Raw genomic sequence first — 25750 nt, 5'->3', positions numbered from 1 at the left:
AAAGGAGTACTTGTGGCACCTTAGAGACTAACAAATTTATTAGAGCATAAGCTTTCGTGATGCATCCGATGAAGTGAGCTGTAGCTCACGAAAGCTTATGCTCTAATAAATTTGTTAGTCTCTAAGGTGCCACAAGTACTCCTTTTCTTTTTATTGATTAGTCTAACACAGCAGGCAAGGGCCATACTCAAGAGAACTGACTGTGGCTCAAATGCTAAAATGCAGAAAGCAGAAGGAAAAATGAGTATAGTTATGAAAAGGTAATCAATGTATTGAATCTCTCTACAAATTTTTGTACTCTGTTTTAAAAAGGCACTTTAAGTTCTTCCTGAGTTGATTGACTAAACTTTTTTTGGCCACACTTTCATGCTACCATTAAGAGTAGGTGAAGGGAGCTGACCACAGCATTGTGCAGCTGTGGTCAGGTGGAATGGAATGGACATGGGTGCATGACCAGCCAGCATTCTGATTTTCCTGTCTGTATCCCGATGGAGTCTCTGGTCCCACAAAAGGGAGGGAGTGGCTTTATCGCTGAAAGTAACTCAAACTAAGTATCATGTAAGCTCCAGCCTGGCTGCCAAAGGGTTCTGTTGTGTCTTTGCTCTCTGTACAACATTAATAATATGTGGAAACTACACAGACGCAGTTGGGTTCCAAATAATTGTGTTACTAATGATATACAAAAATACATCATTGCACTCCTGCTCTGTTACAATCTGGTGGCTTCTGCAGTAGAAGTCAGGGAGGCCCACTGGAGGGCTCCCAAACTATTTAAAGGAATACTACCAAACTCCTATACACTACAGAACCTAGTTTTCTCTATGGTGGGTTACTCCTCTCTCCCTTTATATTGTACAGTGAGCCAATAGGGACTAATCTGCAGGATTCAGTAGTGTTCCCATGCCTGCTAAGAGGTTACCCTGCCTCTCCTATATTTGGTTAGGACCTGTCATTTTAATATTGCATCGCCAGCTCTTTTAACAGCTGCCATCTGCCTACATATTAATCTATGCACAGCTCGGTATGCAGATATTATAGGGCCTTATCCCTTCTGACTTTTGACATGAAGTAGCTGATGGGGGATTCCCTAGCAGGAGCTATGTTGTCAAGATATTGGAACTGAAGAACCAGGAGCGAGTGCAGTGGCATATGGCCTCCACAGATCCTCTAAGCTCTGTGCTGATCTTGCGGGTTCCCTCATTTAGGTATTCAACCAGCTCCTATTTCTGCCTGTTTGATGGAGAGCAGAGGTGAGAGTGCAAAAGGGTCTCCCAAGGGATGAATTCAGAGGAAACGCCGCAGTTCAAAATCCTAGAGTCCTGGCTCCTTTATGTGGGTAGTTTGTGTTTGGGGTAACATGGACTTAATGTCATTAAATCCCTTTTCCAAATATTGTTAAAGATTGATGTAACTGTTTGTTAATATATGCGAGACTGGATACTAGTCATGCTGCTTCATAGTCTCAGAGTTTAAGGTCAGACATAACGATTAGATCATCTAGTCTGGTCTCCAGTGTATTGCAGGACTACGTTCCATTCAAAGTTAAACTAAAGCATACAGACCTCAGGAGATCCAATTGTGCACCACAGGTGGAGAACAGGAGAGACTGAGGTGCCCCCAAACCCGATCTCTATAAAGTGGGAAGAGGACTGGACTGACTCAGGACACTTGAGTTCTATTCCCGGCTCTTGCACAAGCCAGCTCTGCAACTTCAGGCAAATCACTTCACCACTCCATGCCTCAGTTTCTCTATCTGTAAAAAGGGGATAAAGCATTTTACAAGGATGCTTTGAGGTCTGTGACAAAAATGCTTATGAGAGCTTAGGAATTATTGTTATTACATTATAAATGCATTATATTTTTTGTAACGTTATCAAGATACCATGCTGTAGTTTGATGTACAGTAAATTATGATGGCTTCAAAACTGGCTGTACAGGAGACAAAATTGGGAGGTCAGGAGATTGTCATCTGGCCCTGCTTGGCCTGAGTGAGGAGTGATTGGCAGTAGCAAGGAAAAGGTAACTTTACATTACATAAACATCTATACAAATCTCTTCTTCTGTGACTCACCACAGTGATCTATCCAAGACTGATTGGAATCTGTAGATGAGTCTCTCCCATCTGAATGCTTTAATTAGCAGGCAGGACTATCAGGATAGCTTACAAAGCTGAATCATCATTTTGTCACTGGAGTAAAAGTGAATATATTCAGCAGGTTTCAGAGTAGCAGCCGTGTTAGTCTGTATTCCCAAAAAGAAAAGGAGTACTTGTGGCACCTTAGAGACTAACAAATTTATTTGAGCATAAGCTTTCGTGAGCTACAGCTCACTTCATCAGATGCATTTGGTGGAAAATACAGAGGGGAGATTTATATACACAGAGAACATGAAACAATGGGTTTATCATACACACTGTAAGGAGAGTGATCACTTAAGATAAGCCATCACCAGCAGCAGGGGGGGAAAGGAGGAAAACCTTTCATGGTGACAAGCAAGGTAGGCTATTTCCAGCAGTTAACAAGAACATCTGAGGAACAGTGGGCGGTGGGGTGGGGGGGAGAAATAACATGGGGAAATAGTTTTACTTTGTGTAATGACTCATCCATTCCCAGTCTCTATTCAAGCCTAAGTTAATTGTATCCAGTTTGCAAATTAATTCCAATTCAGCAGTCTCTCGTTGGAGTCTGTTTTTGAAGTTTTTTTGTTGAAGGATAGCCACCCTCAGGTCTGTAATCGAGTGACCAGAGAGATTGAAGTGTTCTCCAACTGGTTTTTGAATGTTATAATTCTTGACGTCTGATTTGTGTCCATTTATTCTTTTACGTAGAGACTGTCCATTTTGGCCAATGTACATGGCAGAGGGGCATTGCTGGCACATGATGGCATATATCACATTGGTTCATGCACAGGTGAATGAGCCTCTGATAGTGTGATTATTCAGCAGAAACCCTCATGAAGTAGATCAGAAGCAAATTCTCAAGGAATGGAAGAACAGATGAAAAGACGAGATAATTCCCCATGCTCTGAAGTAACGTGAGCAAAAATCCAGCAGATGAGTGGAACAGATGGAAGGCCATGCCAGTTCAAAACTGATATTCACGTCAGTGATCAGAAATAAGAGGCTACTTGGAAAAAGATGGAAGGCATGCATGCGACAAAAGCAATGTTGGATCATATGTCACCCACCAAATAGCTTTTGCACTTAAATGTCACTAAAATCTGTACTTGGGAAGATTCACACCTTTGGGATGAGATTTCATTTGCATTACTCTGTGAATCAGTTTTACATGATACGAGCCTTGCTGATGCTTGTGCTACATAACAGAGACTCACAGGTGCTGTTAGTGACTGTGTGCTAGCTTCAGCCTTGAACACATACATTACAGGGGAAATAACTAAGGCTCTGGCGGTCCCCTCCTGCTCCATCAATGGAGCAGGGTGCAGTGAAGAGGGGAGGTTATGAAAGGGAAGGCATGGCCAGGGATCTGGGACCACACTAATTACCCACTTGGGTTGGGATCTACAAAAGAACTTAAGTGTGTAAAGCCCTGACTTAGGCTCTTAAGTTCCTGTTTTAGGCATCTAAGTCCCAGTTTTGCCTCCACTGTGATCCACAAAACTCTTGCCGATCACTGCGGGCATCTAAACCCTCTAGTTTTTCAGGGTAAAAATTTCCTAGGCACCCTCCGTACGCCAACCAGATTGGAACCCATTCAGAATCCTGGTGGAAGTGCCCATTTTATAACTTTTAGCCCAGTGGTTAGAGTACTTGTCTGGGGAACACAGGTTCAGTTCCCCCTCCCATCCCCCAGAGGGGGAGAAAACATTTGAACGGGGGTCTCCCACCTCTCAGGAGAAGCTCCAACCACTGGGCTTTGGTCTATTCTGATGTGGGGCTCCCTCAGTCTCTCCTGTTGAAGCTGTTGCACTGAATAAATAATGAAAAAGTGACTGGAGTAGGGGGACTAGACCCCAGTGCACCCACCTCTGAAGTGGGTGCCCTAACTACTGGACTATAGAATCATTGATGGCATTTTAGTAGGGATTGACAGTACATTGGTATTTTGGATGTGAATTATAGTTTGCAGTGTTTTTAGAAAGAGAAGCATCTGACATTAAGAGCCTTGACTTGCCTCCGATAATGCAATCTTACTCCACGCTCTCCCTGTGTTACTGCAAAATGATTCAGCTTGGAAGGATTAGATGATCAGTAAATACTGGTAAATATCTATTACACACATACAAAGCTTGAAAAGAATATTTCCATCGACAATAATAGAAATGTACAGATAGGCAAAGTAAAGAAAATGCAGCTTGAGAACTTAGTCAAGTTTGGTGTAAGGATATTTACTATGCATATTTTGAGATGTGATGATGGAAATCTGTTTTAATGGTTATGAAGCTTTCACTTTTAAAATCTCAATGCCTATCATTTGGTAATTATTGTCTGAACCCCACACCTAATTTCCAACAGCTGTGAAAATTTAAACCGATAAAAATAGAAAAAAGCTTAAAATACATAATCTTGTGCAACTGACAATTTTAATGAATAAAAATAGAAAAAAACACTTAAAAATAAACATCAGTATTAACTGTCAAAATTACAAAAAATAAATTGGATTCTGCCAAGTCCAGAGTGATCACGAACATAAAAGAGCAGACTCCTGTTGTCAGGCCTTTTCTAATTTATTTAGCATATTACTTTGTGTTAGCAGCTGTGAGCACCACACAGTCTGAAATGTGGTGATTTTTCCAATGTTGTAAATGCAGAGAACATTAAGTCCAAATCATTGCTACTTTTAGGCATCAAGCTTTGCAGTTTAAGGCAAGAACACTAACTGAGCCAGGAATAATTCTGAGGGGGAAAAGGTCTTCCTTTGTGAGAAGGGATAAAATGAAATAACTGGAGATAGATTAAATCTGTGTACCGTGGGCCTGATCTTGCACCAGTTGGTATCGATAACAAATCACCAGGCAAGCACTGATGGCTCGCTAGTGAATGAGAGAGATGGTAGATAGCATAGGTGCTGACTTCTGCTCCCACTGGTGGGTGGTCAACCCCCACTCTGCCCCTGGCCCCGCCTCAACTCTACCCCTTCCGTGAGGCCCTGCCCCTTCCTACCCCAGCCCCACCCCCATTCCAACCCCTTTCCCAAAATCCCCGCCCCATCTCCACTCCCTCCCTGTCCATATTCCAAATCCTTCCCAAAAGCCCTGACCCAGCCCCATCTCCTCCCCCGAGCACACCATGTTCTCGCTCCTCCCCCTGCCCCCGGAGCAGCCAAACAGCTGTTTGGGGAAGGGGAGCTTGGCTATGGGTGCATGCAGAGCACCCACTAATTTTTCCCTGTGGGTGCTCCAGCCCCAGAGCACCCATGGAGTCGGCACCTATGGTGGATAGGGTGGGGATTAACTGTGAAGGGCCTTGAAAGTGAAGACAAGCAGTTTGTCTGATGCTCTAGAGGTGGGGGAGCCACTGGAGGGATGCAAAGAGGGATGATGTGGTCAAAGCTATAGGCTAGGAAAATGGTCTTTGCAGCAGCATTTGGAATAGATATGAGCGGGATAAACTTGCATTTGTGAAGGTCAAAGCAGAGAGAAGGATTTTCAGTAATTGAGGTACGAGATTATGAGAAACTGGACAGAGTTTTAGCTATGGGTGGCGCATGCACCCCACTATTCAGGGAGGCTAGACCCCTGCTCTGCCCCTTCTCCCTGAGGCCCGGTCCCCACTCTGCCCATTCTGCCTCCCACCCTTCTGGCTGGCCTGCCAGCGCAGCTCCAAACTCTGGCTAGCCTGTTGGTGCCCAGAGCAGTCGGGAGGAGCTCCGGGCAGTCAGCCAGGGCCAAGTCCTGAGCCCAGGCCACCGAGCGGAGCTCTGAGTCCTGCCGTGGCCCAGCCCCAGGGCTGTGGCAGAGAGCATTAGCGGAGGTTTGGGGAGATTTAGCATCCCCCGGCCTCCATTATCTGCCACCCCTGGTTTTAGTTGTGTGGCTGGATAGGCAAGACCCTGCATTAAAGATCTTATACAGAAAGAATCTTTGAGTCTAGATGTGAGGACCTAGACACAGGTCTCAGTTGAAGATGATGCCCAGATGATGTGCCTAAGTGACAGGCAGGATGGTGGTATTGTCCAGAGTGATTGAGAAAGGAGGTTGCAGGGAGGACCCATAAACTTTATCTCAGATACCCTCTGATGCTTGAAGAAAAGGAGTACTTGTGGCACCTTAGTGACTAACAAATTTATTAGAGCATAAGCTTTCGTGAGCTACAGCTCACTTCATCGGATGCAAGTGAGCTGTAGCTCACGAAAGCTTATGCTCTAATAAATTTGTTAGTCTCTAAGGTGCCACAAGTATTCCTTTTCTTTTTGCGAATACAGACTAACACGGCTGCTACTCTGAAACCTCTGATCCTTGGTAGCTCCTGTGCTCAGTATTTGCCTACCCCTCCACTCAGGTTACTAGTCTGAATAGCTCTGAGTGGGTTGGGTGGCTGCCGATATTGCATTTGCAAGATCAATCTCCACCCATTGGAGGAGGAAAAAAAGAGAAGTGAGCCTGAATTTGTGGCTGGTTGTTTTACCAGCTTTGAAAGACAGACCTACTTGCCCCCTATCTAATAGAGTTGTAGGAATTGCTGAGAGTACTGTGATATAGGGGTAATTATGTCAGTAGGTATAGGCTGTATCTTAAATACTTGACAACAAAGAAGGCTGTAACTCCAAACTCCCTTCCAAAATGCATTTTACTCTTCACAGCTGTTACTTCAGGTGGCAGTGACATCATTTGACAGGATGTCACAAATGATGAATTACGGTGCCATCATTCAATAGCAGCGTAGTCTAATATATTCCGACAATGCAACTTGGGCACTTCCAGCTCTGCTTCATAATGACGAAGAATGCAACCTCTTCGCACATCCAGAGCTTGTCTGAAGGTGTAACATTTTCTTTAGCCTATTATAATTTGCTATTAAAATTCAATCTAATCTAAATATTATTTGAAGTATTTCATGTTATTATTCTCACCGGTACTAAATGTAATTCCAAGTATTAAAAGAATAAATTCTGGCACCTGCATTCTAATCAAGTTTCTGTTTGTTTTGTCTTTGTTAGTGGACTTTGATCAAAGCTATGGCTGCGATTTGCTAAGGGAGCTGGGTGCCCATGGAAGTTCAATAGGAGAAATGGATGCTTGCTCTTTGAAATTCCTGCCTAAAATGCTAATGCACTGCTCTTTGAGACTTACTTTCTTTTCTACCTCTCGGAGGTTCTAAAGGGAAGCTGCCAGCTTTGGTCACCCTAAGTTAGACTAAGCTCTAAGACTTAGCACTGAGTTAGGGGTAGCTCAGAGCTGTGCTGTTCCAGGAACAACTGTGGGAAGGAATTGTGACTCAGTCCAAATACTTCCTCTGCTCCCACTTTGCTCCTGGGGCAAAATAACTTACTGGGTGCAGCTTCTTCCCCTCACGTTGTCTCAGCTTCGTAGGTCAGCTATGGCTATGCCCATGCTTCACCTACATCTAACCCTTCTCCGTTTCCTTCCTGCCTACTTACGATCTGCACCCCCAGACTGGTGATGTGGGGAGCCCTCTCATAGCACTGCAGATGAGTGAAGAGTCCTTTACGGTTTAGTTTTCAGAGCCCCTGATAACTGCAAATTTGACCTTAACCTTAAATGTAACTGAAAACAGCACAAAGGGGGAAAGAAATCTTCCCAATGTTGGGATATTATACACTGCTCTTTGCTGCAGTTCAGACTTAATTCATCAAACAGCTTTATTAATCTAAGAGAATCATTCAGAGAGATGTTTGATCACCTTTATTGAGTCATAATGGCATCTTAACTGTTTCTGAAATCACCAGAAAATCTATTCCTGTCATGGAGGCAGTAACCAAGTTGTAAATTTGAAATGAAATAGGCAGATAATTGGATCAATGGTTTGTTAATGCTGATATTGAACAACTACTTCACTATCGCTCTATGATAAAACATAAATGGATAGTGCTAGCATCACATCCAAAGCTGACATCACATGGCCATGACTCTGAGCACTGACATAATGTTAGGACTCTTCGGATTCATTCAGCCATGCCAGGAAGGAAGATTTTGGCTCAACGAATGGATGAGTGGCTAATCAGAATTTTGTCCTGATTATGTGGAAGGCATTGTTTCCTGAGTGTAGGGAAAGCCATTCTTGTTTCCCTATGCACAGCTTTGGCTTTCAGGAGATGAGGGAGTAATCATTGCCAGTTCTTCCCTTTCAATGTACACTGTAGGATTTAGGACCTGTCATTGGCGAGAGCCTGTCTTGTTTTTCTTAACTCTGCCCCAATGCTCTTCTTTCGCTTTGGAGCCTTCATGCAGTATCAGCCCAGCTCTCCCTTTCAGTAGAGCCACAACTCATTTTAGAAGGAAGGTAAATTGTGGCTGTTTTGCATATCTGATATTTTAATATTAAAACTGATAATTACAGGAAAGCACAGAGCTTTGGGAACTGATACATGGCATTTTCTACTTTCCAAAAGACTAGATGGCTTGGAGAATTGGTACTAGATTTGAATCCCTTCACCTGAGAGCTGCTAATCTGAATTAAGCCCTGATGTGAATTGACCAAAAGTTACTGTTGTCTGGCTGTTCAGTGGCTGATGTGAAGCAAATCTGCAGTCTCAGCCTAGTTCTTATGTCAACAACACAATTAACCTTGCAGTGTGGTGAGTAGAATTGCATAAGGAGCTTCAGATATCAGAAGTCCCGGATGACTGGAAAAAGGCTAATGTAGTGCCCATCTTTAAAAAAGGGAAGAAGGAGGATCCTGGGAACTACAGGCCGGTCAGCCTCACCTCAGTCCCTGGAAAAATCATGGAGCAGGTCCTCAAAGAATCAATCCTGAAGCACTTAGAGGAGAGGAAAGTGATCAGGAACAGTCAGCATGGATTCACCAAGGGAAGGTCATGCCTGACTAATCTAATCGCCTTTTATGATGAGATTACTGGTTCTGTGGATGAAGGGAAAGCAGTGGATGTATTGTTTCTTGACTTTAGCAAAGCTTTTGACACGGTCTCCCACAGCATTCTTGTCAGCAAGTTAAGGAAGTATGGGCTGGATGAATGCACTATAAGGTGGGTAGAAAGCTGGCTAGATTGTCGGGCTCAACGGGTAGTGATCAATGGCTCCATGTCTAGTTGGCAGCCGGTGTCAAGTGGAGTGCCCCAGGGGTCGGTCCTGGGGCCCGTTTTGTTCAATATCTTCATAAATGATCTGGAGGATGGTGTGGATTGCACTCTCAGCAAATTTGCGGATGATACTAAACTGGGAGGAGTGGTAGATACGCTGGAGGGGAGGGATAGGATACAGAAGGACCTAGACAAATTGGAGGATTGGGCCAAAAGAAATCTAATGAGGTTCAATAAGGATAAATGCAGGGTCCTGCACTTAGGATGGAAGAATCCAATGCACCGCTACAGACTAGGGACCGAATGGCTCGGCAGCAGTTCTGCGGAAAAGGACCTAGGGGTGACAGTGGACGAGAAGCTGGATATGAGTCAGCAGTGTGCCCTTGTTGCCAAGAAGGCCAATGGCATTTTGGGTTGTATAAGTAGGGGCATAGCGAGCAGATCGAGGGACGTGATCGTTCCCCTCTATTCGACACTGGTGAGGCCTCATCTGGAGTACTGTGTCCAGTTTTGGGCCCCACACTACAGGAAGGATGTGGATAAATTGGAAAGAGTACAACGAAGGGCAACGAAAATGATTAGGGGTCTAGAGCACATGACTTATGAGGAGAGGCTGAGGGAGCTGGGATTGTTTAGTCTGCAGAAGAGAAGAATGAGGGGGGATTTGATAGCTGCTTTCAACTACCTGAAAGGGGGTTTCAAAGAGGATGGCTCTAGACTGTTCTCAATGGTAGCAGATGACAGAACGAGGAGTAATGGTCTCAAGTTGCAATGGGGGAGGTTTAGATTGGATATTAGGAAAAACTTTTTCACTAAGAGGGTGGTGAAACACTGGAATGCGTTACCTAGGGAGGTGGTAGAATCTCCTTCCTTAGAGGTTTTTAAGGTCAGGCTTGACAAAGCCCTAGCTGGGATGATTTAACTGGGACTTGGTCCTGCTTTGAGCAGGGGGTTGGACTAGATGACCTTCTGGGGTCCCCTTCCAACCCTGATATTCTATGATTCTATGATTCTATGATTCTATGATATCAGGAGGGACATACAATGTTGTAAGACCAGTGGCTCAGGAACACAAGCTTGGGTGTTGCTCCCAGGTGTGGCATAGAGACAAAGAGCAGAGTCGTCTTACAGCCCTGCCTGTTTGCTGCAATACTTATTGTTAATGAAACAAAGCAATGGAACTCATTGCTTAAAAGTATCACTGAGTCCAGGAGTCTATTTGGATTCAGGAAATATTAGATATTTATATGAGACAATGAAAACACCCACAGTTCCATTAGAGAGCATCTAAACGCCTCCTGCCCCAAGTCAGGAAGTGACTGATGGTGTTGTTGCTATCCCTGTTTGCCTGATCCAAACTTTTATAAATGTGTGCTGCCTGAATTTCCCCAAAACAAAGTTCTTTTCCTGTTTAAACAAATATCTGCTTCAAACCTAGAATTTGCTTTCGGCAAACAGTCATATGAGCACACCTTTGCTTTCTCAAATGTACTCCAAAAGCAAATAGAAAGGGGAGTGAATACAGCTGGGGCAAAACTCATTTTATAAGTGGCTGAAATATATTTGAATATCTCTTCTACTGTTCACTCATTTCTATTATGTATCAATCACCATATATATCTGCACTTTACCAGCAAGAAAGGCAGTTCCCTTACAACACAAGTAAGATGAAAAGTAAAATGAACACAAAGGGTTTTTATGTCAGCTTCCACTCTGGCCCCCTCTAGCGCCAACTTATGTTTTTGAATAGAAATGTTGGTTTCAGAAAATGCAGCCTGCTTACCCTGGGTATGACCCTGTAATGAGGGAGTTTATTGTGATGGCCTAATGTGTTATTGCTATTTGTCATAAGGGAATATAATACATGGAAGAGTAACCAACAATATCAGAATATACCAAATGTTAGTTTTCAGTATATTATGCCAGGTATGGAATCTCTAATCTATCACCTGTTGGCATTCATGCCATGCTCATCCCCTTGGTATTGGAACCCATAAAATTACTGGTATTTTAAGAATGGATTATCAGTAATAATTTTCTACACAAGTAATTCCAGAGAGGTTTCATTGCTACTTAAACTGCTTGTCCTCAGCCGTGTTCATTCTTTGAGGTGGTAGCTGCCATCTTTTAACATTAAAGACATCCCAAATCTAGCTTAAATCTGTGCCTACCCAATTTCATAAGGATCATTAGGCATATAATACTTTTCTGATGATAAAACTGAAAAACATGCACATTACAGGGCTTCTATTTCTCACCTAAAATATCTTTTCACCGCAGGAGGACATTTTAGAATCCTATTAGGCAATCATTCATTCTGCCTTTCTTCATTCTTTGTAATAATCAGCAAGCCAGCAACTGAACACCTGTAAAGTTAGAAGCATTGCTTTTTATGTCACATCAGTAGCTCGCTAATGATGGGAATTCATAAGTCACGCAAACACTTAATTTGTCAGACATCTTTATTGACTCCTTAACCCCTTAAAGAAGTTCTATTCTTTTTCATAATCTCCTCCATCAGTCTGTCTCTCTTATTCACAAGCCGGTGTTAGGGCATTTTAGTCTACGGCTGCCTGGATAAGCAGCTACCACCCAGCCATTGCTGATGATTCCCATTAGGGTAGAAGAAGTGCTAAGACTGATGAAGAACTAGGCTAAACGAGAGGATTGACTGTTAAGGGTGGGACTTTAAGAGGAGCCTAAAGGATTTAGGAGTCTAACTCCCATTAAATTTCAATAGATTTGAGCACCCAACTTCCTTTGACAATCCCAGCCGTGCCCCTTCTAATGCTGTAAACAGCACAGGTCATCTAAGTGAGTTTCAGATTCCCTAGTCAAAGTAAATAATAAACCCCTTGCCTTTAAGATAGTTCTATAGGAAAAATACTTTTTCTTTAAAAAAACAAACAACTGTGCCCCTCCACAACCTCCCTCCCAAACAAACCAGTTTCTCTCCAAACAGAAGGGATTGAGCACCTTCTTCCCTTATAGCTGGCTCCTCTGAGGGGCATTTCCTCTGATATACTATTATTAAAATCCTTAGGTTAAGAATGTCAAAGCTGTACTGGGGATGTAGCCATAAAAGTCACGTGCATGTCAGTTGAAGTTGTATGGTTACAATAACTGTGGTTGCCTTTGCAAATCTCAAACTGTAGTTTGTACTGTACTTGTCTGAATTAATCTAATTCCCCTCCCGACCTCCCAAAAAACCCATTTACAATGAACAGTAAGATTTTTTTCTTTGGCCCTTTAGTTCTTGATGCATCACAACAGTGGAGGAGGGAAGGTAGATATGGGGAAAAGCAGGTATCGAGGAGAAAGCTGGATAGAGGTTTGCAGCACAGAATTTTGCAAATGTTTTGCAGCTACAAACAAATGGATCACTTTGAAAGTGAGAGGTGAGTGTGAGGTGTTTATTTTTTTTTAAAAAAACCTTTCTATTTTTCATCTTTCAGAAATTAAACAGAATGGATGTAGCGATGGATTTTTGGTTTTGCTTTATTTGAGTGAAAAAGTGAACAGCTGTGGTGATTTCCAAAAGTCCAAATAGCCAATCAGCTTGCAGCTTTGAACAACTATTATTCCTATCATACTCTAATTAGTCACGATGGAGAGAGATGATCCTGGCACTGTGGATTTAAATCTGAATTCTCTGCCTTTTTGTGTTTTTAAGCCAAAGCTTTAACTTTCTTTGTCTTGCTGTTGGAATGCGATTTTTGTCGATGTTTTCTGTCCTGTACAAAAAAGACGTAGGTTTCAAGGAGACATTGGAAGAGAGATTGATTTTCTGTGGTAGCATTTACTTCCTAAATCAGGAAAGCAAGGTTAATGCAAAGCAAGTATTAATGGAGAGTTGTAAGTGCTGTTACTCTAATCACCATGAACCTTAAAATGCCCTTACTTAGATAGGGGCAATTCATTTTTTTGGAATAATAAGCAATTTTAAAATGAAAGCAGCAAATTGGAGCCCGGTATGAACCACAAAAGCTAAATTCCAGTAAAATGACCCAATTAATTCTTTTACTCTTGTTATCAACATTTCTTGGAGCCTATCCTATTTAAAAAAAAATGAGATGGGTCATTTTTACAATTACAGGGCAAACTGCAGAGCTCATCAGCAGAGGTGACCATGATGGAGTACCAGAATCACAAAAGAGCTCCAGCATGGACCGAATGGGAGGTATGGGATCTGATCGCTGTATGGGGAGAGGAATCCGTGCTATCAGAACTACGTTCCAGTTTTTGAAATGCCGATAGCTCAGTGGTTTGAGCATTAGCTTGCTAAACCCAGGGTTGTGAGTTCAATCCCTGAGGGGGCCATTTGGGGCAAAAATTGGGGATTGGTCCTGCTTTGAGCAGGGGGTTGGACTAGATGATCTCCTGAGGTCCCTTCCAACCCTGATATTCTATGATTCTATGATTCTATGAAAACATTTGTGAAAATCTCCCAGGGCATGAAGGACAGAGGCCATAACAGGGACCCGAAGCAGTGCCGCGTGAAACTTAAGGAGCTGAGGCAAGCTTACCAGAAAACCAGAGAGGTGAACGGCTGCTCCGGGTCAGAGCCGAAAACATGCCGCTTATATGATGAGCTGCATGCCATATTAGGGGTTCAGCCACCACTACCCCAGCTGTGTTGTTTGACATCTTCAATGGAGATGGAGACAACATCGAAGCAGGTTTTGGGGATGAGGAAGATGATGGTGATGAGGTTGTAGATAGCTTACAGCAAGCAAGCGGAGAAACCAGTTTTCCCGACAGCCAGGAACTGTTTCTCACCCTGGACCTGGAGCCAGTACCCCCCGAACCCACCCAAGGCTGCCTCCTGGACCTGCCAGGTGGAGAAGGGACCTCTGGTGAGTGTACCTTTTAAAATACTATACATGGTTTAAAAGCAAGCATGTTTAATGATTAATTTGCCCTGGCATTCGCGGCTCTCCTGGATGTACTCCCAAAGTCTTTGCAAAAGGTTTCTGGGGAGGGCAGCCTTATTCCGTCCACCATGATAGGACACTTTACCACTCCAGGCCAGTAACACGTACTTGGGAATCATTGTAGAACAAAGCATTGCAGTGTATGTTTGCTGGTGTTCAAACAACATCCGTTCTTTATGTCTCTGTGTTATTCTCAGGAGAGTGATATCATTCATGGTCACCAGGTTGAAATAGGGTGCTTTTCTTAAGGGGACATTCAGAGATGCCCGTTCCTGCTGGGCTGTTTGCCTGTGACTGAACAGAAATGTTCCCCGCTGTTAGCCATGGGGAGGAGGGAGGGTGGAGGTGCTAGCCATGCGCTGGGGGGAGGCAAAATGCGACCTTGGAATGAAAGCACATGTGCTATGTATGTAATGTTAACAGCAAGGTTTACAGTGAAAAAGTGTACCCATTGTTCTATAAAATGTGTCTTTTTAAATACCACTGTCCCTTTTTTTTCTCCACCAGTTGCATGTGTTTCAAGGATCACAGGATCTTCTCCTTCCCAGAGGCTAGCGAAGATTAGAAGGTGAAAAAAATGCACTCGCGGTGAAATGTTCTCTGAGCTCATGCTGTCATCCCACACTGACAGAGCACAGATGAATGCGTGGAGGCAGACAATGTCAGAGTGAAGGAAAGCACAAAATGATCGAGAGGAGAGGCAGCGGGCTGAAGAGAGTAAGTGGTGGGCTGAAGAGAGGACTGAAGCTGAAAGGTGGCAGCAGCGTGATGAGAGGAGGCAGGATTCAATGCTGAGGCTGCTGGAGGATCAAACTAATATGCTCCAGCGTATGGTTGAGCTGCAGGAAAGGCAGCAGGAGCACAGACCGTGCTACAGCCCCTGTGTAACCAACCGCCCTCCTCCCCAAGTTCCATAGCCTCCTCACCCAGACGCCCAAGAATGCAGTGGGGGGCTTCCGGCCACCCAGCCACTCTACCCCAGAGGATTGCCCAAGCAACAGAAGGCTGGCATTCAATAAGTTTTAAAGTTTTAAACTTTTAAAGTGCTGTGTGGCCTTGTCCTTCCCTCCTCCACTACCCCTCCTGGTGCTTCTCTCCTCCACCACCCCTCCTGGGCTACCTTGGTAGTTATTCCCCTATTTGTATGATGAATTAATAAAGAATGCATGAATGTGAAGCAACAATGACTTTATTGCCTCTGCAAGCGGTGATCGAAGGGAGGTTAGCTTACAGGGAAGTAGAATGAACCAAGGGGCAGGGGGTTTCATCAAGGAGAAACAAACAGAATTTTCACACCGTAGCCTGGCCAGTCATGAAACTGGTTTTCAAAGCTTCTCTGATGCACACCGTGCCCTCCTGTGCTCTTCTAACTGCCCTGGTGTTTGGCTGTGCGTAACCAGCAGCCAGGCGATTTGCCTCATCCTCCTACCCTGCCATAAACATCTCTCCCTTACTCTCACAGATATTGTGGAGCGCACAGCAAGCAGTAATAACAGTGGGAATATTGGTTTCGTTGAGGCCTAACCGAGTCAGTAAACTGTGCCAGTGTGCTTTTAAACGTCCAAATGCACATTCTACCACCATTCTGCACTTGTTCAGCCTGTAGTTGAACAGCTCCTGACTACTGTCCAGGCTGCCTGTGTATGGCTTTATGAGCCATGGCATTAAGGGGGAGTAGGCTGGGTCCCCAAGGATAACTATAAGCATTTCAACATCCCCAGTGGTTATTTTCTGGTCTGGGAAGAAAGTCCCTTCCTGCAGCTTTTGAAACAGACCAGAGTTCCTGAAGATGCGAGCGTCATGTATCTTTCCCAGCCATCCCATGTTGATGTTGGTGAAACATCCCTTGTGATCTACCAGTGCTTGCAGCACTATTGAAAAGTACCCCTTGCGGTTTATGTACTCGCCGGCTTGGTGCTCCGGTGCCAAGATAGGGATATGGGTTCCGTCTATGGCTCCACCACAGTTAGGGAATCCCATTGCAGCAAAGCCATCCACTATGACCTGCACATCTCCCAGAGTCACTGGGATGTATAAGTAGGGATGTATAAGTAGGGAGTCTCAGAGTCACTTGAGAACCACTGGGCTAGGGGTTGGTTTGTACACAGGTCCATGCTGGGGATAGTGCACATCTGCCGAGCCCAGCAGGAGCTCTAGGCTGAGTTGTGCCTCAGGAAAGTCGCTTAGGACAATACAGTCTGCTTCCCTCTTGGGTCAACACCACTGGGTTGGGCAGAATAGATGCTGGAACATGGGGTAGCTTTTGGAGTAGCTTGCAGCTCTGGGGTGCTAAAAGGGAACAGTACTTGTGCTCTTCTGGCTGCTCCATGCACCTCCCCACTGGGCCGCTACACAGAGAAAGGGCCCTTTATTTCATATTTCAGCACAGTGGATAGATGGTATCCCAAGAAGTGTTTTCATTTACATGTGCAGAGAGTGAACAACTTGTACTGGACATAAGTCATTTTTATGTTAGAACATTGGCATGTAATTGCTTTAAAATCCTATTTTATTGCAAGCTCATGGTTTATCTGGCTTTAAATGTGATCCACATCAGAAATGGGAGAGATACCTGTCTGTCTTCCCCTCTCTTCAGTGGTTTTGTCTCAATGTTTCATCCATCTCCAACTCTTCTACCGCTCCATTCCTTTATTTTTATTTCTTTCTTTTTAATTAGCAGAGAGAATCAGGGCATGGAATAATTATATGTCACTCTCTCCCTTTCCTGCACCCTGCTTTGTAGCATGAGCGCTGATCATGATCATTCACAAATATTGTGAGCTTCCTGTAGTTTAAATTAGAAAATCTTCTGCTCACCGTTCTGTCCTATTTTGTACATTAAAAAGCATTCAGGGTATTGTGTCCTACACTTGATATCAACTTATTGAATGGTACATTAGGTTTTTAGCTGGCACTCACATCTGGCATGCAAATATGGACAGCTTGGCTAAGAAAAGGCAGCCGTCTAAATCGGTGTTTGCAATGCTGCTGCAGCAAAGCATAGTTTTATGAGAGAAGAAATATCATCAATCCTGGAGGAAACTGTAGTGAAGGAGTGTGGGCTCTAGACATCCCAGTTAGAGGAGATATAGCTGAATGGCAAGCATTAATTACAAATGTCAGCTGTAAGTTGCACAGTACAGACTATTATAAAATTAAGTCTTTGATTTAGCGCACAGCGTTTATTCTCCATATACCAAAAAATAAGGTTTCCTTAAGTCTTGCAATTATAAATTGCTCTACCATTTTTTTTTTTTAGAAACGTCTGGTAGATCTAAAGATTTTTTTTTAACTTTGTTCCTAGAAAAGGAGAGAACATTGACAGGGAAAAATTTCTATGCCACAAACCATTTAGAGTTTCATCAAGTAATCTGAAAATAATCAGATGATGATAAACTTTGGAAACTAAATTAAAAAGGGTGTGCTGCAAACAAATGTACCTTTATTAATGTTAGGAAAAATTACCAATGTATATTCATGTGCACAAGCAGCATACTTAGGGTGAAATATTTCTGCCTTACAATAGTGAAACCTCTCTGAAGTCAGGCGCAACTCAGTGGAAAATAGGTTTCAGAGTAGCAGCTATGTTAGTCTGTATTTGCAAAAAAGAAAAGGAGTACTTGTGGCACCTTAGAGACTAACAGATTTATTTGAGCATAAGCTTTCGTGAGCTACAGCTCACTTCATCGGATGCATTCCATTGGAGAATGTGGCTCATAATATATAACTGGTCTATAGTATGAAATTAACATTGGAGCTAGTTAAAACTTTTTCTGTATTTAAAATTATGATGGGAGGGGAGGACGGGCTGTGGGAATTCTGAATTTCAATGAAAAAAAGCAAGAGGGAAATTTGAAAAAAACCCATTAAACGATTCCCCCTTTGGACCAGTGGTAATCAACACATGCTGAAAAATGTAGGGCCAAATTCTGCTCTCAGTTGCACCTATGTAAATCCAAAGTATCTCCATTTATTTCAATAGATAACAGAATTTGGCCTTAGCAGTCTCTTTTAATGAACTTCTCCCATGCATACCCATAGGAGAAAAGAGAAGTGAAAAAGGGTAGTTTCTGGGCCAGGAGAGCAATAAGAACAATAAAGGCAAATAAGTTGATAAAATAATAGTGAAGAGAATAGCCCAGGGTTGACCAGAACATGAGCTCTGGAGAAAAAGCTGTGGATCAGTCATTATATGAGGAGAGGTGAATGACAAGGATCACAAAAGCATGTGAGAAGAAAGCCCTTCTTCACGTATGACAGTAGCAGTTTCAGGAATGCTAACATATACCAGCTGCTGCTGCCATCCAATGAATTAGACCAAAGAAAAGAGATGACTGGACAATTGACTGATCAAGTAAGAGGAAAGAAAAATAGCCAAGGTCTTAGCAGTATGTGGGGATCATTAAAGAAACATTTAACAGGGAGCCTAAGATGATCAAAGTGCCTCTTTTTGTCTTAGCAAGACAGTATTTTATTGTAAGCATCAGTTAATGTTGGTCGAGTGATTTCAACATGAAAAGCACTAACTGAGCTTGAAGTATTAGCATTAATAGTACTTGATATAAATCTTAAGGATGAAAACTAATAATAATTAATGGCTAATAATTGATTGAATGAATAATCAAAGCAACAGTAATAAGCCTAAGCATTTAAAATTATATCAGCCCCCTCCCCCGCAAATCAGGAGATTACCTTATAAATCATGAAACTTTAAAAAAACTTGGGGGGGCGTCACACTTTCAAACTTTTCCCACACACCAAGAGTGAGAAATTTACTTTTTAAAAACAATGAAAGTAGAGATTCCCAGGTAATGACCCAAGTCCAGCACCTGGGGTCTTAAAAACGCTAAATATTGCAAGACTTATGGTAAAATTGTGAGTGTTGGCAACATTTTAAAAATTATTGATAGGGAAGGTAAAAAAGTCAGAAAGCAAAGTACTTTAGCACAAAATGGTCCTGCACTGGATTATTTCTTAGCTTACAAAGTTTTCAAGGAAATGACTATGTCTGCTGCTGTGTTTGTACAGTAGTTGCACCGCGGGGCCCTGATCCTGAGCAGTGCCTCTGAGAGTTACTGTAATATTTAAGTTTCATGGCAAGTGACTATATACAAATAGCATCGTGAGGGTTTTTCCTCTAGCTGCCAGCCCTACAAACTCATCTTAGGACCTGAATGTCAAGCTATGTTCTTTCTAATTGTTTTGGGATTGCATGGATGTGTATGAGATAAGAATTTGGCTCTCAGGTGGACATTAGTTAACTGTTCTATTGATATTTGCATCAGGATAGACTCCAGATCTTTCCCATACTATTGTTGTACAGCTTCACAGGAGTAAAAAGGAGTATAAACCTTATTATTGTCACAAAGGTCAGCAGATGTGACTCTGAAGACACTCTCGGCCTGACTCGGACCTCACTTACACCATTTTACACCAGCGTAACATGAGTTGTACAGAGTTACTCATGATTTTCATTGGTGTAAGTGAGATCAGAAACAGCTCAGCAGATCAGTTGTTTACGAAGCTGCCATTTCTACAAAGTAACTTTTCTCAAACTTTTGCTTTGGCCTTGAAACATGTGAATAGTCGCACTGACATCTGTTTAAACAAGTGCAAAGTGCTTTGCTGGATTGGGGCATTTAAGCAGGGGCCTTGACGTGGTGAGCATTCCTATGGAGTGGTGACTTTCAAGACAGTAAATGAATATTTGAAAGGGCTTGAAGTGGAGATGGGAATTTGATAATTCTATTCTCTCTGCACTCTTGTACTGAACGTTTCACCATGGTATCTAACAATATATAGTCATTGTTTCTTCTCTTGTTTACAACTGTGTGTCCCCCTTAAGCTGAACATTGATTGTGAATTTATTATGAAGAGTTAACACCTTTGTTAAGCACCCACCTCCTTAGCTGATGCCAAGACACATGCATCTTCTGCTGGTGGTAAATGTAAATGCTTGCAGAGCTGATATAAACCTAGGTATCTATAGTGCTCTACACCATAGAGAGTTGGGTGATGGTTTTCATGGTCATTTTTAAGTTTTCTCTTGGAGACCCCGATGTCCGTGTATCTCTGGGAGGACAATAGGGGAAATGATGCCAGAAGAAGATAACTAGGAACATTTTAATCCACTATAAAATGTTCTGGGTCCGCTTCAGTAATCTTAAGCGATTAGCTTGGAACTAAGTAGCCTTGTCTCCATAGCAGCAGCTGCCACAGTCAAGTGCTGACTTGAGGCCAGTTTTGTGGAATAAAGCAGGTAAATTACAAATTCCCTGTAGAAGAGCAGTTCGGCCTGAATCAAACCTTTATGTGGAAGTTTAGGTCAGACAAGCAGCTTGTCTGGTCTGTGTACTGTATATGATGTGGAAAGCACATTCCCAGAGGATGTGGAGAAGTTTCATACTTCTGGCCTCACTTTGATACTGGCAGGAGCAGACTCCAGACTGATCACCTTCATTGTGTTTGGGGAGGACAGTCGGTGGCGTCATCGCAGTGGAAATACTGGAGAAGGAAGATTTGATTAGAGCTGTGCAACCCCCAGAAGTCATCTTCAGAAACAGTCTTACTACCAGAGTTGGCCTTTGGGACTCAAAGCCCCCAGCCATGGATCTCCTTTCTATACATGTCAAGGCTAATCTCAGCTTTCATTACGGACAAGTGAGTCTCTAGCCCTTAATGTTGAGGGAACAGCCTTGGAAATGTGACCCAGATACTAGGATGGAGAGTTTAGCAAGATGATTTCTCCAGAAAGTGATTTGTTAGTCACGAGTCCTCTGTGTCTGTCATGTGGCTGTGATACTAGAGACATGCGGGACCCCAGACCAATCCAGGGCTATGACAAGAGGACAGGGAACATGAGGGGATTTCATTGTCACCTGCTGCAAAACTTCTGATTTAGCTGCAGGCTAGAAAAGAGCTGCTCTGCTGAACAGGGGCAACACAACTAAGGGGCAACACATTAGATATGTTAGATGCATCTGATGAAGTGAGATGTAACTCATGAAAGCTTATGCTCAAATAAATTTGTTAGTCTCTAAGGTGCCAGAAGTACTCCTTTTCTTTTTGTGGATACAGACTAACACGGCTGCAACTCTGAAACCTGACATTAGATACAGTGTGATATAAGTACAGAACTAGGAGAAAAGGACTTTTATGATTTGGCCTCTGTCACTGATTCTCTCTGTGGCCTTGGTCAAGTCACCAAACCTTTCCCATCTGTTATGTGGGACTGTTATGTGCAAGACACTTCATAGGATGTTCTGACAATGAATTTCTTTGAAATCTGTTTTACAGGCCATCTTTTAAGAAGGATATTTGGGATGGAGTCTGAGTATCTTACAATAAGTAAAATTTACCAGTATTTAAAAATCTCCCCTCTTAAGGCCAAGTTCTCCCAGAATTAGTCTCAGCACCTTCTCTTAGAGGAGACATGTTTGAACTTTTTGGACCTTTGTGTATATAAGCCACCAAGGTGTCAGCACTGCACAACTGTGACTTCATAGCTAAGTTCTCTGGTCAGGCAATTCATATGCTCCTCCTGTATCTGGCCCAAGAGCTGATGAGTCCAGTATCCTTTGTAGTATGGTAGCCTTCACAGATGCCATTTTGCAAAAGCCAAGGCATTGTCTAGTGTCCACTCCCACAAAGTCAGGAAGTGGTTAGATGTCTGACTGATGTGTTAGGGTCAAATTCCACAGTTCTTACTCAAACAGAAACTCTTGTGAATGAAAGGGGTGAGAGGAGGATCATCTTACTTGAGTAAAAGCTGCAGAATTTGGCCTCAGGAGAGGGAAGGAGAGAGTCTGAAGTAAAAGAGGAGGGACAATGACTAAACTTTGCCTCTTGCCAGCTTGTTTGACACTTAAAAAATTCTTCCAATGGTGTGATATTTGTGGGGCATGTATTCCTTCAGAGAAATCTTTCCCTACTGTTGTGTACGTGGAGAGATTTAGTGGTGAGTTTAAGAATTTTTTGCCACATACAGCTGCATGCAGAGCAGGAACATCTGCTGCTGTATTTTTTTTTAAATAGCTGGAGGCTTCTATTATTAAACAGTCAGGTCATTCTCAATTATTCTGTGCTTGTCCATAACCTGTGCAAACAGAAAACTGTAGTAACTAGATGCATAGATTCCAAAACCAGAAGGACCCTTATGGTCATCTAGTCTGAACTCCTGCATAACTCCAGGCTGTGGAACGTCACCAAAATAATTCCTAGAGCAGATCTTTTAGAAAAACTTCCAGTCTTGATTTAAAAATTGTCAGTGATGGAGCATCCATCATGACCCTTGGTAAATTGTCTCAATGGTTAAGTATATGCCTTATTTCGAGTCTGCCACTGTGCTACCCAGTCACCTTGGATTTCTTAGGTACCGTGTTTAAGTTCCTCACAATGTGCTCTTGACTAGACTAATTTTGTGTCCTCAACAAATTTTGCCACCTCCTTTTTCCCCCCGTTTCCAGAACATTGATAAATATCTCAATGGCGTCTTGTTAGTAGCATTTTGCCATCGTGAAAATTGTCCATTTACTCCCACTCTCGTCTCTTGGCCAATTTCAGATCCGAGTGAGTTTTGTTGCCCCTCTGCTGAGCCAGTAGCAAATTTGGGTGCCTTGTAAGTTAGTTTCCTGTTTGGTGGAGAAATTAATGACATGGAGTCAGGTATTTGGTTGGTGAAATTTGTTTATTAACAAAATGTACAGATTTCAGAGTAGCAGCCGTGTTAGTCTGTATTCGCAAAAAGAAAAGGAGTACTTGTGGCACCTTAGAGACTAACAAATTTATTAGAGCATAAGATTTCGTGAGCTACAGCTCACTTCATTGGATGCATTTTGTGGAAAAAACAGAGGAGAGATTTATATACACACACAGAGAACATGAAACAATGGGTTTATCATACACACTGTAAGGAGAGTGATCACTTAAGATAAGCCATCACCAGCAGCGGGGGGGAGGGGGAAAGGAGGAAAACCTTTCATGGTGACAAGCAAGGTAGGCTAATTCCAGCAGTTAACAAGAATATCTGAGGAACAGTGGGGGGTGGGGTGGGGGGGAGAAATACCATGGGGAAATAGTTTTACTTTATGTAATGACTCATCCATTCCCAGTCTCTATTCAAGCCTAAGTTAATTGTATCCAGTTTGCAAATTAATTCCAATTCAGCAGTCTCTCGTTGGAGTCTGTTTTTGAAGCTTTTTTGTTGAAGGATAGCCACCCTCAGGTCTGTAATCGAGTGACCAGAGAGATTGAAGTGTTCTCCAACTGGTTTTTGAATGTTATAAATTTTGACGTCTGATTTGTGTCCATTCATTCTTTTACGTAGAGACTGTCCAGTTTGGCCAATGTACATGGCAGAGAGGCATTGCTGGCACATGATGGCATATATCACATTGGTAGATGCGCAGGTGAATGAGCCTCTGATAGTGTGGCTGATGTGATTAGGCCCTATGATTGTATCCCCTGAATAGATATGTGGACAGAGTTGGCAACGGGCTTTGTTGCAAGGATAGGTTCCTGGGTTAGTGGTTCTGTTGTGTGGTTGCTGGTGAGTATTTGCTTCAGATTGGGGGGCTGTCTGTAAGCAAGGACTGGCCTGTCTCCCAAGATCTGTGAGAGTGATGGGTCGTCCTTCAGGATAGGTTGTAGATCCTTGATGATGCGTTGGAGAGGTTTTAGTTGGGGGCTGAAGGTGATGGCTAGTGGTGTTCTGTTATTTTCTTTGTTGGGCCTGTCCTGTAGTAGGTAACTTCTGGATACTCTTCTGGCTCTGTCAATCTGTTTCTTCACTTCAGCAGGTGGGTATTGTAGTTGTAAGAACGCTTGATAGAGATCTTGTAGCTGTTTGTATCCGTCTGATGGGTTGGAGAAAATGCGGTTATATCGTAGCGCTTGGCTGTAGACAATGGATCGAATGGTATGATCTGGATGAAAGCTAGAGGCATGTAGGTAGGAATAGCGGTCAGTAGGTTTCCGATATAGGGTGGTGTTTATGTGACCATCGCTTATTAGCACCGTAGTGTCCAGGAAGTGGATCTCTTGTGTGGACTGGTCCAGGCTGAGGTTGATGGTAGGATGGAAATTGTTGAAATCATGGTGGAATTCCTCAAGAGCTTCTTTTCCATGGATCCAGATGATGAAGATGTCATCAATGTAGCGCAAGTAGAGTAGGGGCATTAGGGGATGAGAGCTGAAGAAGCGTTGTTCTAAGTCAGCCATAAAAATGTTGGCATACTGTGGGGCCATGCGGGTACCCATCGCAGTGCCGCTGATTTGAAGGTATACATTGTCACCAAATGTGAAATAGTTATGGGTGAGGACAAAGTCACAAAGTTCAGCCACCAGGTTAGCCGTGACAGTATCGGGGATACTGTTCCTGACGGCTTGTAGTCCATCTTTGTGTGGAATGTTGGTGTAGAGGGCTTCTACATCCATAGTGGCTAGGATGGTGTTTTTAGGAAGATCACCAATGGACTGTAGTTTCCTCAGGAAGTCAGTGGTGTCTCGAAGATAGCTGGGAGTGCTGGTAACGAAGGGCCTGAGGAGGGAGTCTACATAGCCAGACAATCCTGCTGTCAGGGTGCCAATGCCTGAGATGATGGGGCATCCAGGATTTCCAGGTTTATGGATCTGGGTAGCAGATAGAATACCCCAGGTCGGGGTTCTAGGGGTGTGTCTGTGTGGATTTGTTCTTGTGCTTTTTCAGGGAGTTTCTTGAGCAAATGCTGTAGTTTCTTTTGGTAACTCTCAGTGGGATCAGAGGGTAATGGTTTGTAGAAAGTGGTGTTGGAGAGCTGCCTAGTAGCCTCTTGTTCATACTCCGACCTATTCATGATGACGACAGCACCTCCTTTGTCAGCCTTTTTGATTATGATGTCAGAGTTGTTTCTGAGGCTGTGGATGGCACTGTGTTCTGCATGGCTGAGGTTATGGGGTAAGCGATGCTGCTTTTCCACAATTTCAGCTCGTGCACGTCGGCGGAAGCACTCTATGTAGAATTCCAGGCTGCTGTTTCAACCTTCAGGAGGAGTCCACCCAGAATCCTTCTTTTTGTAGTGTTGGCAGGAAGGTCTCTGTGGGTTAATATGTTGGTCAGAGGTGTGTTGGAAATATTCCTTGAGTCTGAGACGTCGAAAATAGGATTCTAGGTCACCACAGAACTGTATCATGTTCGTGGGGGTGGAGGGGCAAAAGGAGAGGCCCCGAGATAGGACAGATTCTTCTGTTGGGCTAAGAGTATAGTTGGATAGATTAACAATATTGCTGGGTGGGTTACGGGAACCATTGTTGTGGCCCCTTGTGGCATATAGTAGTTTAGATAGCTTAGTGTCCTTTTTCTTTTGTAGAGAAGCAAAGTGTGTGTTGTAAATGGCTTGTCTAGTTTTTGTAAAGTCCAGCCACGAGGAAGTTTGTGTGGAAGGTTGGTTCTTTATGAGAGTATCCAGTTTTGAGAGCTCATTCTTAATCTTTCCCTGTTTGCTGTAGAGGATGTTGATCAGGTGGTTCCGCATTTCATTTGAGAGTGTGTGGCACAAGCTGTCAGCATAGTCTGTGTGGTATGTAGATTGTAATGGATTTTTTACCTTCAGTCCTTTCGGTATGATGTCCATCTGTTTGCATTTGGAGAGGAAGATGATG

The sequence above is a fragment of the Dermochelys coriacea genome, chromosome 10 (assembly GCF_009764565.3).
Source record: "Dermochelys coriacea isolate rDerCor1 chromosome 10, rDerCor1.pri.v4, whole genome shotgun sequence".
Taxonomy (NCBI): Eukaryota; Metazoa; Chordata; order Testudines; family Dermochelyidae; genus Dermochelys; species Dermochelys coriacea.
The sequence above is the reverse complement of the archived record's forward strand: the minus strand, read 5'-3'. Positions refer to the sequence as shown.